We start from the raw sequence: 17,293 nt of genomic DNA, 5'->3' as shown, positions 1-17,293 counted from the left end.
GTGCCACTCTGTAACCCCCTACTATGTGCCTAAGGGACCTCGGCTCTGCGCAGAAATGGAATTGTGGAGAGAATTGTGTAGGGGCTATGAGGCGATTTCTGGTTGGGTGGGGTTATGTATTAACCTGTAGAGCTCAAAGGAATCGCTCCTGCTCTCTAGAAGTGACTTATGTGGGGGTTTATATGTTCTGCGGGTTAGCTTGTAGTAGCAAGAGCAGCAAACCACACTGCATGATGTGAACCGCAGGAAGTCAAAGCCACCTGTCATCGCACCATCATTATCAATATCTCTCACAAATATCCGAAGTCTGTTGCCTAAATGCGATGATATTGCCTCATTCCTTGATGACTGCAGTTCAGATATTGTTGTTCTTACTGAAACATGGCTACACCCTGAAATAACAGATAATGAAATATTTCCACATGATAGCACATTTAACATTTTAAGGTGTGATCGCACTGAAAAGAGAGGTGGTGGCGTACTCCTTGGTATCAAAAAAACAGTTACCTCACAAGTTATTAATGTAGATTCCGGTATTGAAATAGTATGGGCTGAATGTCAAACCTACAGAAACAAGCTGCTGATGGGATGTTGTTATCGTCCTCCCGATACAAACCAGTACTTTCTTGTCGAACTGCGCAATAGTATTTCTAAAGCTCTTGAGCTCTGTCAAGCTTATATCGTCTGTTTTTGGCGACTTTAATTTTCCTTTAATCGACTGGCATAACCTATCATCCTCTTGTCATACATCAATGGAGTTCATTTCTTTAATGTTAGATTTCAATTTATTCCAAATAATTACCCAGCCCACCTGCGGCACTAACATTTTAGATTTAGTTTCCACTAATGCCCCTGAAACAGTTGGTGAAGTTGTTTGCTTAGACGGTTTCAGCGATCACAAGCTATTACAACTTACTATTAACATCCCCTTGAAATTTACAGGTGTCTCAAACAAAACCATCCATGATTACAACAGGCTAGACTATGGCAATATTAACAAAAAACTTGAGACATTTCTTTCTGGCACCTTTTTAGCTTCGTTTTATGCTCGGTCAGTCAACGAAAACTGGCTTCTGTTTAAATAAAAGCTGTGTGCTTTAGTGGAAGCATATATCCCCCAAATCAGAATAACAGACGATAGACAGAACCCTTGGTTCACCAAGTACCTTCGAAACAGGAAGAAAAGGCTATACGCAACTGCAAAGCGTACAAACTCAACCGTGGAGTGGGATAGATATAGCTCATATTTGAAAGTTTGCCGCTCATCTTTAAGAGAGGCTAAAGAAAAGTACTTCTCTCAGGATCTACCTTCACTACTTAAAAGCAACCCCCCAAAATTCTGGTTGGCGTTTTCACCTAATAGTGGCTCGCATCACATTTCACTAAGTGATGGTAATCAAGCTCGAATCAGTGACAAGGAATGCCCAGTCGTCTTTAATGCATTTTTTTCGCTATTACGCTTCTTGCCGTTCTGTGCCGTGTTTTTCATTGAACAAATTCGCCGCTGTCAGCAATAGCACCGACTCCGCCTTTGTGGTCCTCGCGATTGGCTTCGAAGCTCGGAAAGCACGGTGCGTCGCATAATGCTGGTTCTCGAAAGCCAGCTTCGCCTCAATAGAGCAATGATACGCTGTGAAGCATACGCAATAGTATTGCGGTGAAGCATGAGCGTGGGAAGGGAGAATTGTCACGGGACACAGTATGTATTCCTTAATTATACACGCGCGCACCCGCCATCTCCTGTCACTGTACGAGCACCGATATGCCTAATAAGTGTACTGGCAGGCCTTCGGAGCTGTTTCGGATGTGCCTGTTGCGACTTGAGCTCTTAACGGCAATAAAAGACATGCATTCATTTTTTTCGAAGTGCCCGATTTTTCGGACGTTTTCGCGGCTCCTACACGCTAAAAACAGTTGCACCCTTTGGGGTGTATATTTGCCACACAACGATAATCGTCATCTGTCTTGTCCGCATTTCCTTTCTTTAACGTGGCGAGCCCGGTACTTTCTAGTAAATATATATATATATATATATATATATATATATATATATATATATATATATTCCACAGGGCTCCAGTGCAATTGACAGAACTTAGATAATTTTCCACCGCAGCTCCCAAGTTTTTGCCTAATGATGCGACGTACCACTATAGTATCAATAGGCAAATGATGTGCTGTCTTTTATATACTGGACAGCAAGAAGTGCTAGCCTAGGCCAACACTCCCAAGGGAAACATGCCTTTAGGACCTGTGGGGATGCGCGACTCTCACGCATCCCCTGATACGTTTTTACCGCATAGCGCGTCTCCTGTAATCCGACTTCGCCGCGTGGCCTGCGCGATGCTCGCGGCGGTCGATGTGGTTGGGGCGCAGTGCGAGAGATGGCGCGAGTGTTGCGCTGCTAACGCCGCCTCACGGCAGGGTTACTTAGGGGCGCAGGGCAGAACGGGCTGCCTCTTTCCCGGCGGGTCGGCGAACTGCGTGGACATTCCGCGCGCGCGGCGACCGATGCATCTGCGAGACCGCCTTCGAACGCGCCACGATTCGCGTGACCGTACACGCGAACGACCAGGCGTTGGGATCCAGCATGGGACGAACATATTCGCTCGCTTCCGGTCGCTGTGAGTCGGACTTCTAGATTTGTCGCGCGCCCATCGGCATGTTTTGTGGATAGCAACTCGGCTAGCAGGCATTGATCTATGAAAGGTGCAGTAAATGCCCTTGTGATTGTTTGCACTACTGTGTTGTCGTTCCTTTGTCCCAAGAGTACGGAGGAGAACCCCACAGACCATACAGTCGACTCTCGTTACAACGGACCCTGATGATCCGACTAACGTCCGTTTTATCCGAAGTCCGTCATATCCGAAAAGCCTCACTTCCGAAACCTTCGTCGCGATGTCTAACACCTTATTGCAAATAGTGATTGATGAACACCTAACGTAAAATAAACCCACAAAAGTCGCAGTTACACCCGAAAGGCGAAGCATCGATTGCGATAGCAAATTAAGCAATATAAGCGCGGCAGCAGCAGCGAGCGAATTGACAATCGTGCTGTCTTGCTTCAGCGCGAACTAAGCGTCGAATGCACAACGCATACGAAGCTACTGGCGCTGGGTGCGCTTTGTCCACATCGCAGATCGCTTTGGAAATGAGGCCAGCGTGGGCGCACACTTTGTTGACATCGCAGATCACTTTCAAGATACGGCGGGCGCGTCGTAAGCAGCAGCCGCCGGAGCAGAACCCCCCTCTCCCTTGCCTCTCCCGTGTCTCCTGCGCGAAAGAAGACTGCGCGTTTCTGCCTTGCCAGGCGGACGGTGCATTGGGCCGTTGGGGTGGAGGCGTAAACGGGAGAGGCCTGCATGGTGCAGCCACCTGGTGGCGCAGAGCTCAAACAGACAGAAACGGCTAATATTGCAGTAACGAATTGTATTAATTTGCTGCGGGTGTAAATCTTTGGCTGCAGCACGATTACGCCAATGCCGGAAATTTACGCCAGCAGCGTAGTAGAATACACTTGGTCAGTTACACTACACTCGCAAGTCACTACAATACACTCGCAAGTCAGTTGTCAGCCCCTGAAAAATTGCAGCTCATTTCGTCCGTTGTAGCGAGGACCGTAAAATAATTCCGTTGCATTAATAAAATTGGAAGAACGAACAAAGGCTGAAAGATCGTCCGTTATATCCGAAAGCCTGTGTACGCGGATCTGTTGTAACGAGCGTACACTTATCTGCGTTGCTGATGTAGGCGGCTGCGTATTGCGGGGAGGGGGGGAGGGGATGGCGACCGAGCGCGACCGCGCGAGTCCTATTTTGAAAGCTATCTGCGATGGTTACAGAGTCTAGGCGCGCTGAGGGCTGATGGTTTCGTGTGCACTGTGTTCTCGCCGCTTAGTTCGCGCTGAAGCGAGATTCAGCACGAATGCTTTCGCTCTTCCTCACGCCACCGTTCTGACAGCGAGTGACCGCGGTCGTAGAGTGAGATGTGTTCATGATTTTCTGTGCGTGCGTGACACCATGGTTGTCATTTTAGTGAGCGAATGTTCACAAGTTTATATGGCCGATAAAACTACTACCCTTACATCGTACATCATCATCATCATCAGTGGCGTAGCTAGGTCGTCTGGCACCCGGGGCCCTTAGCTCTTCTGTCACCCCCCCCCCCCTCCTCGGGTGTAGTCGAGGAAGGCGAGGATATCGACAATTTTCGGGTGTCTTCAGACGTATATGACACCCCCCCCCCTCCTCCTGGCCCCGTGCACCCGGGGCCCACGGCCCCCCGGCCCCCCCTGTTGCTACGCCACTGATCATCATCCCATTTTATGTCCTCTGCAGCACGAAGGCCTCTCCCTGCGATCTCCAATTACCTCTGTCCTTCGCCAACTGATTCCAATTTCATCACCCCACCTAGTTTTCGGTCATCCTCGACTGCGCTTCCCTTCTATTGGCACCCGTTCTGTAACTATAATAATCCACCTGTTGTCTATCTTACGCATTACATGGCCTGCCCTGCTCCAATTTAGATGCGTAAGCATTTATATGGTTACCCAACTAGACAACTATGCGTCCGCCCCTCCTTCGCGTAACATTATCGCTTTCAAGATATACCTGTCAGCTGTGGAAGAAAACGACGACGATCGCGCGAGCAGTGGCACGAGTGCGTCTCTGACCACGTGACGTGTACAGTCAGGCAAAGGCATTGGTCAGGCACGCACCAGAACTGTGGAGTAGGCGTTGCTTCGGATCGGAACGTCATCAGCGCACCTGGCGCCTCCACCTGCAGTAGTTTGTTGGCCTCATCATTTCACATTGCGCCACTTTCCGCAGCAGTTCGTGCCGCCGCAGTGGTGTCGCATTTACCGTAATGGCGCCAATGCGACCATAGCCTCTTAGTGAAGAAGAACGGAAACGCAGGAATGCAGAGTGTCGGCGTGAGTACAGATTACGCCAGAAACAAATGAACGACGTTATGCAGAGCGGGGAACTACAGCAACACGCTGAGAAGCGCAACAAACAAGAGGAACGACGCCGCATGCCGACACCGCCCGGTACCGACGTTCCAGGGAAATCTGCATACATTTACTTCATTTCCTACATCCCCCTCGTCATTTCACCCCACGTCCACATCCGCTGCGGGCTCTCTATAACACGAGTGAATATTGCTTCTACTCGCCTCTTCTACGTCGTCACGTGCAGGTCTCACTTAAAGGGCAACTCCGGCGCTTCTTTAACCATATTAGGATATTGTCATTTTCAGATGGCATTTACCGACCTGTCACCGGTAGGGTAGTTCAATTTGCTTAGAAATTCAGCCATAATCTTAAATAAGCAATAAACGGCATACCCAAAACAAAACGGGTAGCTGCTGTGTGACGTCACGAGTCGATGACGTCAGATCCTACACTACCACAATGTAAACATGCAGAACGCGTGCTGAACACGCAGTACACGTGGCGCTAACGCCAAAGAAGCGAAGCTGATGATGTCTCCTGACGACACAGGGAGCTTTTACAGATTTTCCGAAATAGACAGGAGCGTTTTCAGCGATGATTTCAGCTACAGTGGTGGTGTAGTCTCTGACGTCACAAGCACAGGGTAGCCAGTATAAAGTCATGAGTCGGGAACGCAACCAATCTTTAAAATTCACTTTCAGAAAAACTATATGACTAGCAGCCATATTGTATGGCACAGATAATCAGAGTCTAAAAGAGAACGTATATTAAAAATCTTATGAAGATTGGTGAACATCGAAAAATCACCAACACTTCGGTGTTGAAACTGCGCTTCGCCGTTTCACGATTCTTTCACGGCCGCTCTCGTAATTGTACCAAACACCAGCGCACGACCACTCAATACCACGTCGTTACGAAATGCTTATGCATCATTCATGTAACTCCCTGAGCAGATTCTACGTACGATTTTAACGCAACAGCGTTAAGGGCCCCGTGTCGCAGAAAAATCGGCGTCCAGCGTCGACCGTCCTTTCGACAAACATTATTTCTAAGCACGCATACCCAACCACTCTTTTGTCACCAAAGTTGCTCATACCTTGTTTTTCGTTCTTTACAGTTATTCCTCGGAATTTTGAGAATGACACTCCACAAACAAATGTAATGTTAAAAAAACACAGTGTTGGATCGTCTCAGACTGGAATATTAAATGTATGAACAGTAACAGGAGATTGGCCATGCAAGAGGCTGCCGCGTTTCTACCAGAAAGCTTGTCTTCGTGCGTAGCGTTCGCAGCCAGCGTTTTCCGGTAAACATTACGGTTACACAAGCTGCAGTTGACGGCAAGCGTGAAAAGCAGTTAGGAATCTTTGAATGCTATCACATTCCACTCTTAAAAGCGAAGCTTAAGCGTCCTCTAAGATTTTCTGTTAATTAGACTAGGATATCGTCTATCCCCATTTGCTCTCTGATGCACACCACTCTCTTCCTGTCTCTTCAGGTTACGCCCAACATTCTTCGTTCTTCGAAACTTACTTCGTATAGCTGTCTAATGATTTGCTATCGCAATCAGTGCTTAGCCGTTCCTGCGAAACTGCTGTTAGGTTCCCGTTCCTGCTGCGAGCGTCGGCGTCCTTCAGCGTAACCGAACGAACGAGCACAACGAAGGATGAAAGAGCGAACGCGGAGGGCAGTGGGGGACGCAGGAAGTCGATAGCGAAGAGAGCGAGAGGAGAAAAGTGGAGGAGGAGGAGGGTATGGCGAGAGCGTGAGAATAAAAACGTAGTGTCGCGCAAGACGAGCTCTGCGGCGACGACCGCTACGAGATGTCGCCAGAGTAGCGTGCCGTCGTCTATTCACTGATGACGCCATCCATAAGGCACTCGGCGAGGTCGCCCACCTACATTATATATGGAAACAAAGCGCCGCATGAGCCGAGATCTGTCTGCGGCGGCTGCTCTGAATCGCGCCCACCCTTCACCCACGCGCTGCCTCTCGCGATCTCCCGATACCCAGGCAGTCGAGCCACACTTCGCTCTGTTTTTTTTTTTTTTATTCAGCATTGATTCAGACACAGTGAAGGTCTTGGATGGCAAGGCTAAAGGCAGTACATTGTCTGCCTGACTAAGGCCCTGTCACCCATACATTGCTCAACAGTGTGGTAGCATATAACATACAGATAGTATACACACATATCAATAGCGTGGATTAGACGTACATAGCATACATTGCAAACATACGTGCATTAAATACAACAATAACTATACAACTTTCTAAGCAGAAACCGTTTAGGATCAACAGAGTAATATAAGCACAAAAAAAAAACTATATACATAATATATATATATATATACACATATATATATATACACATATATATATATACACATATATATATATACACATATATATATATACACATATATACACACACACACACACACACACACACACACACACACACATATATACAAGCACAAAATGAAACGCACTTAAAATAATTGTACATAAGACACACAAAAAACCAATTAGCACAATGTCAATCAGAAAGGGAAAGCAAATATTTTTTCATGGCACTTTTAAAGCAGTTTAATGATCTGAAGTTTTGCGCGATAGTGATCGTGTTAGGATGTGCATTTATGAAGGATGGGACTAAGTATGCTAATTGTTTTTTACCGTAGTTCGTCCTGCAAAATGGAACTCTAATATGGTCATGCCTGAAATTGTATTGGGTGTAACTTGAGAGGTGGTTTTGATAAAAGATGAGTGAATTTTTCTCGAGTTCACCTCGTATGTGTATAGCGAGCTTAAGTTCGTACAGTTGATTAATTCTTAAAAGTGCATGCTTTATGAAGAAAGGTGCCGTGTGATCGCGGGGTCCAAGGTTCTCAACACAGCGAACTGCTCGTTTTTGGAGACATATCAATCGATCCAAGTTTGATTGGAATGTAGTCCCCCATACCAACAGGCAATAGCTAAGATGAGACTGAATTAAAGCATAATACAGGCGGAGTTTCAACCAAGTAGGAACAAAGTATCTAATTTTAAACAATATGCCTATTGACTTACAAATGCTAGAATGAATCTTCGTTACATGAGGTGTAAAACTCAGGTTCTCATCAAAAAGCACACCTAAAAATTTAAAAGCTGAAGTCCGCTCGATTACACAACTATTGAACTTCACACAAAAAGCACAGTCATCAGGCCTATTTCTAGGCTTAAAAACCACGTATTTTGTTTTATTGACGTTTAACTGCAGGTGGTTTGCTGATAACCAAACTGAAAGTTGATCTAACCAATTATTAGCTGTAGTTTCTAGCACTCGTAAACTGTCACCTGAGAAAAACAAACTTGTGTCGTCAGCATACAAGACTATGTCTGGAGTAAGCGGTATGTTTACAATATCGTTTACGTATAGAATAAAGAACAGGGGACCCAAAATTGACCCTTGAGGGACACCGAGTGCAATTTCTTTCTTGTATGAACAAAACCCATTATAACACGTGTATTGCTGTCTGGTAGTGAAGTAATCTTGAATCAGTTTCAGGGCCACACCGCGAACTCCGTAGTATGTCAGTTTATTAAATAGGATGGTGTGTTCAATGGAGTCGAAAGCTTTTCTAATATCCAGGAAAAGACCAACCGTATATAGTTTGTTCTCGATGTTACTGAGGAGTTTTTCTTTGATCTTAACAAGTGCCATTTCAGTAGATCTGTGTTCACGGAAGCCAAACTGTTGGTCCACAAGGGCGTGGTTTTTATCTAGAAATTTAGTTAGTCTGCACTTTACGAGTCGTTCCAACACTTTTGAGAAAAGAGGTAGTATGGATATCGGTCTATAGTTGTTTAAATCAGTGACAGAGCCTCCCTTATGCAATACAATCACTTTGGCAATTTTCATAGAATCGGGGAAAATGCCATTCACGAAAGCGCTGTTACAGATATGGCATAATGGAGCCGAGACAACATCAGCAACTGATATGATTGGTCCTGCTTTTATGTCATCAGTCCCTGCTGCAGTATCTTTTTTTAAAGCCTTAATAACGGTATACACTTCCATTTCAGTGCAGGGTGATAGGAAGATAGAATTGGAAGTCTCGTGGTTTACAAATCTTTCAGGTGGCAGTAATAAACCACTAGAGTAGGATGACCCACCACCAAGTAAAAAATGATCGTTGAATTTATTAGCCAAGGAAGTTTCACTGTATTCAGTGTCATCAAACGTTAGAGTATTCGGGTTTGTGTTATGCTGGGTTCCTTTTAACCTGCGAACTGCATTCCATAATTTCTTTGGATTGTTTGATACCGTAGAAAACATATGTTCGTAATACCTGTTTCTAGCTTTTTTGAGGTCTGAAGTCAACTTGTTTCTTATTTTCTTGTATTCATTTAGTATCGCAAGATCCCTGCACCGAATAAATGTATCAAATAATTTGTCACGTTTCTGCATTCTTTTATACATATCTCGAGTTACCCACGGCTTCCTAGCTTTCTTGTAGGTTTTTATTTGTTGTAGTGGGAAAGCAGCATCATAACACGATTTTATTATCTGAATAAACGTATCATACGAAATATTCGGATCATTTTCGCCATACACTGTAGACCAGTCTGTATTCTCTATCATGGAGCGAAAGGAACTCATATTTTCATCGCTAAAGTGGCGACAGAAAGAAAGTTGACTTCGAAAACGCCTTTTTTTGTTTACATGTCGTGGCAAAAAACAAAATACTGGCAAATGATCACTTAGATCAGAGGTGAGAATTCCCGAAAAAACATCATTTGGATCGTGGTTCGTTATACATATATCAATTAATGATTCAGAATCTGGCGTTATTCTGGTTGGCGAACAAATTGTGTTAGTGCAATTATAAGAATGTAGTACGTCAATGAATTGTTGAGTGTGAGCAGTAGGTAATAATAAGTTAATGTTCATATCGCCAACCAAAACAACCGGGAGACTCAGATCAGAAGCATATTCCAATATTTTGGTAATGAATTCAATGAAATCATCAAGATCACCTGAAGGAGGACGGTACACTGAAGCAATAAAATATTTACAACATTTTACAGCAATACACTCATAGGAATCGGTAACGCATGAGAATTCGCACAGCAGCTCGTAGGACAGATCGTTTTTCAAATAAAGTGAAGTACCTCCACCACGGCGGTGTTTACGATAAACACCTTCACATTTATAACCATGAAATTGAATAATATCATCCGCGCTTGTGAACCATGTCTCGGTAAAAGCTAGGACTTCGAATTTATGTTCTAAGGATTCCAAATAAGCTTCCGTTTCCATATATTTATTTTTCAGGCTCCTAGCATTTAAATGAAAGATAGATAGCTTGTTATCTTTTAGAAAAAATGGAGCATTTACGGCAGAAGTAAATAAAGAACTGTCATAGTACGCTGATGCGCATGTACTCGCCATGAGAAGAAGTATTCTGTAACGCCCAGAAGCCGCGAGAAAATCAGCGTATCAGAGATAAATCAGCTTCGCATGCAATATGGATTGCGCGCTCGCCCTGAGCCCTGCGCACGAACAGTTTGCCGTCCCTATGCCAAGCGAATTGGTAATGCTTCTCCTGACATCGTAGCTTCATTTCCCACAGAAGCTTCTTGTTTTCTGGTGTCAGATTATCAAGGAAGTAAACATTCGATTTCCTTGCTTTCAAATCATTCTTTTTTGTCATCCATTCGTCCCGCGTGACACGGGATACAAAACGGACGAGTACTACAGGTTCTTTGCCTGGTTTGGGTGGAAGCCTATGCATACGTTCAACATCTGCACGAGACAGTTCGGCAAGTTGCAGTGTTTTCGCTAAGTTGTTTACTTTGTCAAGCAGTACTTCATTGTCACTGTGCGGAATACCATGAATTTCCAAATTGTGCTGCCTACTATACTGCTCAAGTTGGTTAACTTGCTGTCGCAGTTTAGAAATTTCTTCTTTACCATTGTTTACCTCAGCTTCTTCGACCTTTTTTTTTCAAAGCAGCTATCTCTGAAGAATGTGTTTTCATTGTAGCCAGCACTTGATCGTACACATCCGAGAAATGCTGCACAGTTTGCTCTAATTTGCCTACTGTGTGCTTTAGCTGCATGAGTTCTTCAACTTTGTTCATAATGGCCGGTAGTTGCATCAACTGCTTGTTAATTTCAGACAACATCCGTTCAACTCCTGAAGCTTGCTCGTGTTTCTCTTTTCGCACGTCAGCGGCGAGTCGGGCTGCTAATACAACACACGTCTGACATTTCCAATTATTCTTCGTCACGTCATCTTGTGCCTTAAACGCGGACTTAGTCACGCCTGAGCATGCGCCGAGGTGGTAACCAAAGCCGCATTCTGTGCACATAGGGTACGAGCCTGATTCTGGAAGGTTGTCATTGCAGACTAGACAAAGTACAGACAGAGGCATTTCTAATCAATAAAAGGGCATCAGAGTAACATTAGAAGCAGCAGTGGTGGTGGCAGGGAGCAAGCAAGACTTTTACTAAAAGGTACAGTTTGCACCAGCACCAACCTGCAAGTATCGAAGAACTTGGTTACGCTTTCTGCGATGCCGTTCGCCACCACCACCGCAGAGCAAATGCACCGATGCCAGGGGAGCCTTGTTCTTTTAAGTAGCTCGATGACGTCACTGCTGGATGTAATCGTGGAAGGATTCCTTTGTCAGCGCCGGTGCCACGTGGGCGATGGTTCCACGGAAGGATAGCCGCAACTGCAAGTATCGAAGAACTTGGTTACGCTTTCTGCGATGCCGTTCGCCACCACCACCGCAGAGCAAATGCACCGATGCCAGGGGAGCCTTGTTCTTTTAAGTAGCTCGATGACGTCACTGCTGGATGTAATCGTGGAAGGATTCCTTTGTCAGCGCCGGTGCCACGTGGGCGATGGTTCCACGGAAGGATAGCCGCAACTGCAAGTATCGAAGAACTTGGTTACGCTTTCTGCGATGCCGTTCGCCACCACCACCGCAGAGCAAATGCACCAATGCCAGGGGAGCCTTGTTCTTTTAAGTAGCTCGATGACGTCACTGCTGGATGTAATCGTGGAAGGATTCCTTTGTCAGCGCCGGTGCCACGTGGGCGATGGTTCCACGGAAGGATAGCCGCAACTGCAAGTATCGAAGAACTTGGTTACGCTTTCTGCGATGCCGTTCGCCACCACCACCGCAGAGCAAATGCAATGCAATGCAATGTGTTGCACGAGACATTGTCCGCACCAGCCACATTACTCACAGCATTCTCTTCGTAATATAATCCGTGTCCCTATATAATCATAATGCTAAATATTTACCCGCGAAATGAAGCATGTGTGGAGCTGCGCTCAAATTTCGCGTTAGGGAGTATCGTAATCGTCGGCGAATTTTTTTATCTGCATCAATGTTTTAAGTATTTTCTGTGGCAGGTAGCACAATTTTAACCCTTGATGTAAATTACTCGATGAGGCGGCCATTACTTCTGCGAGAGATCAATGTGCTAATTAACAACTAACATATTACTTAACAATTAACGTAGTTACTCTTATTAATTTTGGTAATTATTTTACGGCACATATTTGAATCTACGAATTATAGCCGGTGAGTTCGCAAGGCGTATCCATTTGGAATGAATTCTCAGGACTGCACCAGTTTCGAGATATTAATTTTCAAGGTGCCCGACGAAATACATTGGCGTATGCTCGCGTCCAACGGCCGACGCAGAAGTTATGCCATTTCCGTCATACGATCGTCTACAGCGTGGTACAGTGTACTGTAACGTGGTTGTCGTGCTGCTGTCGTAACACGCACGTTTCGCTCGCGACCCACGCACACGACTACTCAGTGGACTTTCTTCCAACTCCGCTATGCGCATGCGTGTACCCTCGCTAGCTCCAGCTGCATTCTAAGCTGCGCCGCCATCACCGCAGGACAGATGTGCGAAGTGAGTGCGCGATCCCTTGCATGATCCGCGGCAATTTGCTGAGCTTGAGGGACTGAATAACGACTTTTTGTCGTGTTCGAAGTGAGAATATTAGATAAAGCCAGCACTTCAGCGGTTCGTGGGAAACACTGCACGCGGTTTCGTCGACGAAAGCGACTCCTTGAACTGACGCTCGAGCGATAAGCTCAGCGTTTGCAACGAGTCTCATGCTGGACACTTGCTGTACTGTCGATTGCACAAACCGCCTTGTAATGTTGAACGTATTGCACTGGTGCGGCGCGCATGGTCAATTTACACACACACGCAAAAAAAAAAGAAGGAACATCATGTTACCAGTGAGTAATCACGCGATCCTTGCTGAGTGAGGCAATACCGGCGTACTGGTAAAAGCACGACACCAGGGCTGTGAGCATTCGAACTGCAGTTTTCGCCCCGCCTAATTCGGAAGTCTCGGCGATGTTTTAATCTGCCGGTATGTATATCGCAGGGCTTTTACCATTGGCTGAAGAACGCGTTAGCGTGTCAGCGCATGCAGGCGGCACTAGCTGCACGGTTACGTGGGATCTAACAATAAGAGGAATGTAGCCACAGAGCCCATCGAAATGCATCGTACGAGAACAAAGCGACACTCGCGGTGCCGCATTATACACAACTCGAGAGTCTTACTTTTTTTTACAGGCAAAGGAAATTTTACGCGCTTGACAAAACGACGTGTTGCGTCCACTTACCTTTAGCAAATTTAGCAAATTCTGCAATTCTACAACAATGAAACAAAGAGCACCTTGGAGCTACAATAAATATGAGGTGGTGTGGGGAATCTGGAAAGGAGTAATGGTACCAGCGCTAATGCTCGTAAATGCCATTCTGTGCTTAAAAGCGGATATATTGTCGGCGTCGGAAGTTAACCAAAGATCGGCAGGCCGGTTGGCTTTGGGGGCCCACGATAAAACTACATGAGGCAGTACATGGTGACATGAGTTGGCATGAGCTCTTTTGGAGCTAGATAAGCGCAGAGCAAAATTATTTCTGAAGAAAGGTTCATGAACATGGATGAAAATAAATGGGCGACTAAAGTGCATAAGTTTGTGTACCTCAAAACCGCGGACACAGAATGGAGAAAGAGGTAAAGTTGGCAACAAGGTACAGGGTAATTAAAAGTGTAGATAGACAACCAGGAGTCATTAAAAAGAAAGTGAGATAAATAGAGACTAAATTGGATGCAAATGATGAAAAAACAAAGACCGTGGAGATTTACAAAAATGGCAAGAAATTAGAAAGAAAAATCTGTACGATAACACAAAGGGCAGGGTCTTGCTATTTGAGACCCGAGCTGGTTGTCCGAGTACAAAAACACACCGGAGCAAATATTAGCAATAGGAAGAGGCGTGTGTCTGCTGCAGCAACAAACCATAATGAGCTCAGCACATCCTAAAGAAGTGCGAAGGGATTCATTCCAGCGAGACCCGCAGGAAGCGTTCCCTATCCAGAAGCGCTGGGATTTAAAGCGAATGGAAGCGCTAAGAGACGTTTAAAATACTGGTCGAAATAAGTTGGTAGGACCAGATCCGTTACACGCATAGGCATAAGGTATATATAGAGGTGTTAAGGAAAAGAAAAAAAGAAACTATAAGGAGACAAAAGACAAAGTGCTTGACGGATAAATATCTATAGATTACTTGATTAGCTCAAGCAGGCTAGGTGACCCTTTGTCGCCGCTCCGTTTCGGGAATGCCACTAAATCATCATCGTCACCATAACCTGATTCCTAGACACTGTGTTCGAGTATACGCAGTAGGCGAGTCTCGTCCAGCGTTACGAATGAATGAAGCCCTTCGAGAATTCTGCTGTAAGGCCTGAGGAAATGAGCAGTGTGTCACGCACCATACTCGATCAAAGGTAAACTGATGCCCTCTTCAAGAGCGCGCGCGTGACTCAGAAAAGGCAGGTGTTAAATTTCCTTGCGGAACTCATCCGTGACACAGAATTTATCAATGAGTAATGTTATAAAGCGTAGCTCAAGCCGATTGACAGTTCTCGGCGGGCCTTCGCTGTGTTGTACAGCTCCGCCATTCAGAGGGATTTTTCGTTCAGGTATGTCGTGGATACAAATGTATGTGCCTTACCCTCGATATCGTCACCTGCACTTTCATCAATGTCATGTAATGTCATGCAGGTACTGCAGCTATACGAGCTATCGCATTTGTTGTTCGTTATCCAGCGTTAACCTGTCCTTTGTAGGCTACGAAGCGGCTCATTTAATAATGTGTAATTTTACCCAACTATAGATAGTGATATAAAGAAACGAAAGACGCTTGATTCTGCAACCCGTGATGCCCCTGTCGTAGCTTCAAATATTATATGTGCGAAACAGTAACAGGAGATCGGCCATGCAAGAGCCCGCCTCGTTTCTATACCAGAAAGCCCGCCCTCCGTGCAAAGCGGTCACCGCCAGCGTTTCCCGGTAAACTTTATGGTTACGTACGCTGCAGTTGTCCGGAAGCTTGAGAAGCAGTCAGGGAACCTTGAATGTTATCGCGTTCCACTCTTAAAGGCGAAGCTTAAGCGTCCTCCAAATTTTTTCCACTTACTTTTTTAAAGAAGACGTTGTTTTGCGCATTGAAGCACAATACTGAAGCACAAAACCTCAAAACTGATGTAGTCCTGGGAGTTCGTTCCAAATATAGAGATGCTTACTCACCGGCTACAATGCGTAGATTGAAATATGTGTCGTTAAGTAATAAATAAATGTTAATCACTGTAGTTATATTATTAATTCAATTGCGAATTCTGGTTTCCCATAGAAGTAATGGCCTCCTCACGGAGTAATTTAGCTGAAGGTTTAAAATTATGCTATCTGGCAGAGGCAATTTTAACAAATTTTTGCAGCTAAAACAATACACTCAGTGTAGGTGGGACTGCTCGCAGCAATGGATATTTTACTTCAGCTGAAGTGTCCCAAAATACCGGAAAATAGGTAATTCCAGAAATTTCAGACGTTGCCGTTTTGACGTACCGTGGAACATGGCGTCAGTGCACCAGAGGGCACTTTCTTTAAGGAAGCTATATTTCAAAATATCGGCCTAGTTTCACCAAGTTTCAACTAACAGCATCGCGAAGCATAGGCGGAAAGTTTTAATTTTTCCGGGTTGGGGGGGGGGGGGGGGTAGGAGGGGGTGGCGACCAGCTTTCCGAACTCCATGTGTGTGTGTTTGTGTGTGTGTGTGTGTGTGTGTGTGTGTGTGTGTGTATGTATATATATATATATATATATATATATATATATATATATATATATATATATATATATATATATATATATATATATATATATTTAAAAGTCAATCCACTTCAAAACAGTTCCTTTGGTTTGCTCCTTTGCACTCTGATACCGACATGAAATTGGTTCATATTGTTACGAGGAGAACCTACGTACAAGGATATATTTACACGACAAGACGCGCCACACTGCAGCAGTGGTAACGCTAGCGCGTGCACACCGGATAGCCGCATCGCCGTCGCCGTCATCGTCCAAGCACCGACCACAATATTGTTGCCCGTGACAATGACCAACCGCCAAAGAGAGGGCTATTCTCCCGTATATTTCATTTAGGGAAGGTGCCTTCCTTTCACTCCGGTTCATAACGACGCAAATACGAATGTGGTGCATGAAGAGCGTCGTTTATCTAAAACCACGAGCTGGCATAAACTACATTTACATATATATATCGCTACCGTTTGGAATTTCATATGAAATCGGGATTTTAAGTCGACGCATCACTAATCCGAGGAGGGCTGTCCGCGACCAGCCCAGTTAGGTTTCTTTCACTTCGTACTTCGCCCTATATAGGAGAGTGGCGGCTGTCGAACGACAAAAGAAAGTCAGGGAGGTTAACCAAGGAAGTGCCGTGTTGGCTACCATACTTATGGGGGGGCAAAAACAACCAAGCAGCAGCCAGAGCGCGCACGCACGCACACATTTGCCGGGAGGGTGCAAAACGATTTGCTCCTGTCGACTGACAGGAGCAAATCGGAGCAAGTCGTTCACCTTTGACCAAAGCACGGCTTTAACGCAGCACAAACGTGACGATCAAGCGCCGTAAATGCATATGTTGTTAGAAGCGAGTCGAAACACACACGCACACGCGCATCGGAGGCAAAGCGCACTCAAGTGAGAGCGCTAGTCACTTCAGCATGGAATACCAACTAGCCCGGTCTCACACCCTGCTGTGCTCGACGGCCGAGGTTCCATTTCCACACCGGTCACACATTATTTTGTTTCCCATAAAGCGAGGCGAGGCAGGAATCTACCGACCTGCGTTGTTTGCTCGGCGCCGACTTTCTCTCTCTCAATTCCTCTTTTATGTCCCTCTCTCCTTCCCCAACGCGCTGAGCTGTGCTCCCCAAATAGTTGCAGA

The sequence above is a fragment of the Dermacentor albipictus genome, chromosome 1, assembly GCF_038994185.2.
Source record: "Dermacentor albipictus isolate Rhodes 1998 colony chromosome 1, USDA_Dalb.pri_finalv2, whole genome shotgun sequence".
NCBI lineage: Eukaryota > Metazoa > Arthropoda > Arachnida > Ixodida > Ixodidae > Dermacentor > Dermacentor albipictus.
Note: the sequence above shows the minus strand (reverse complement) of the source record.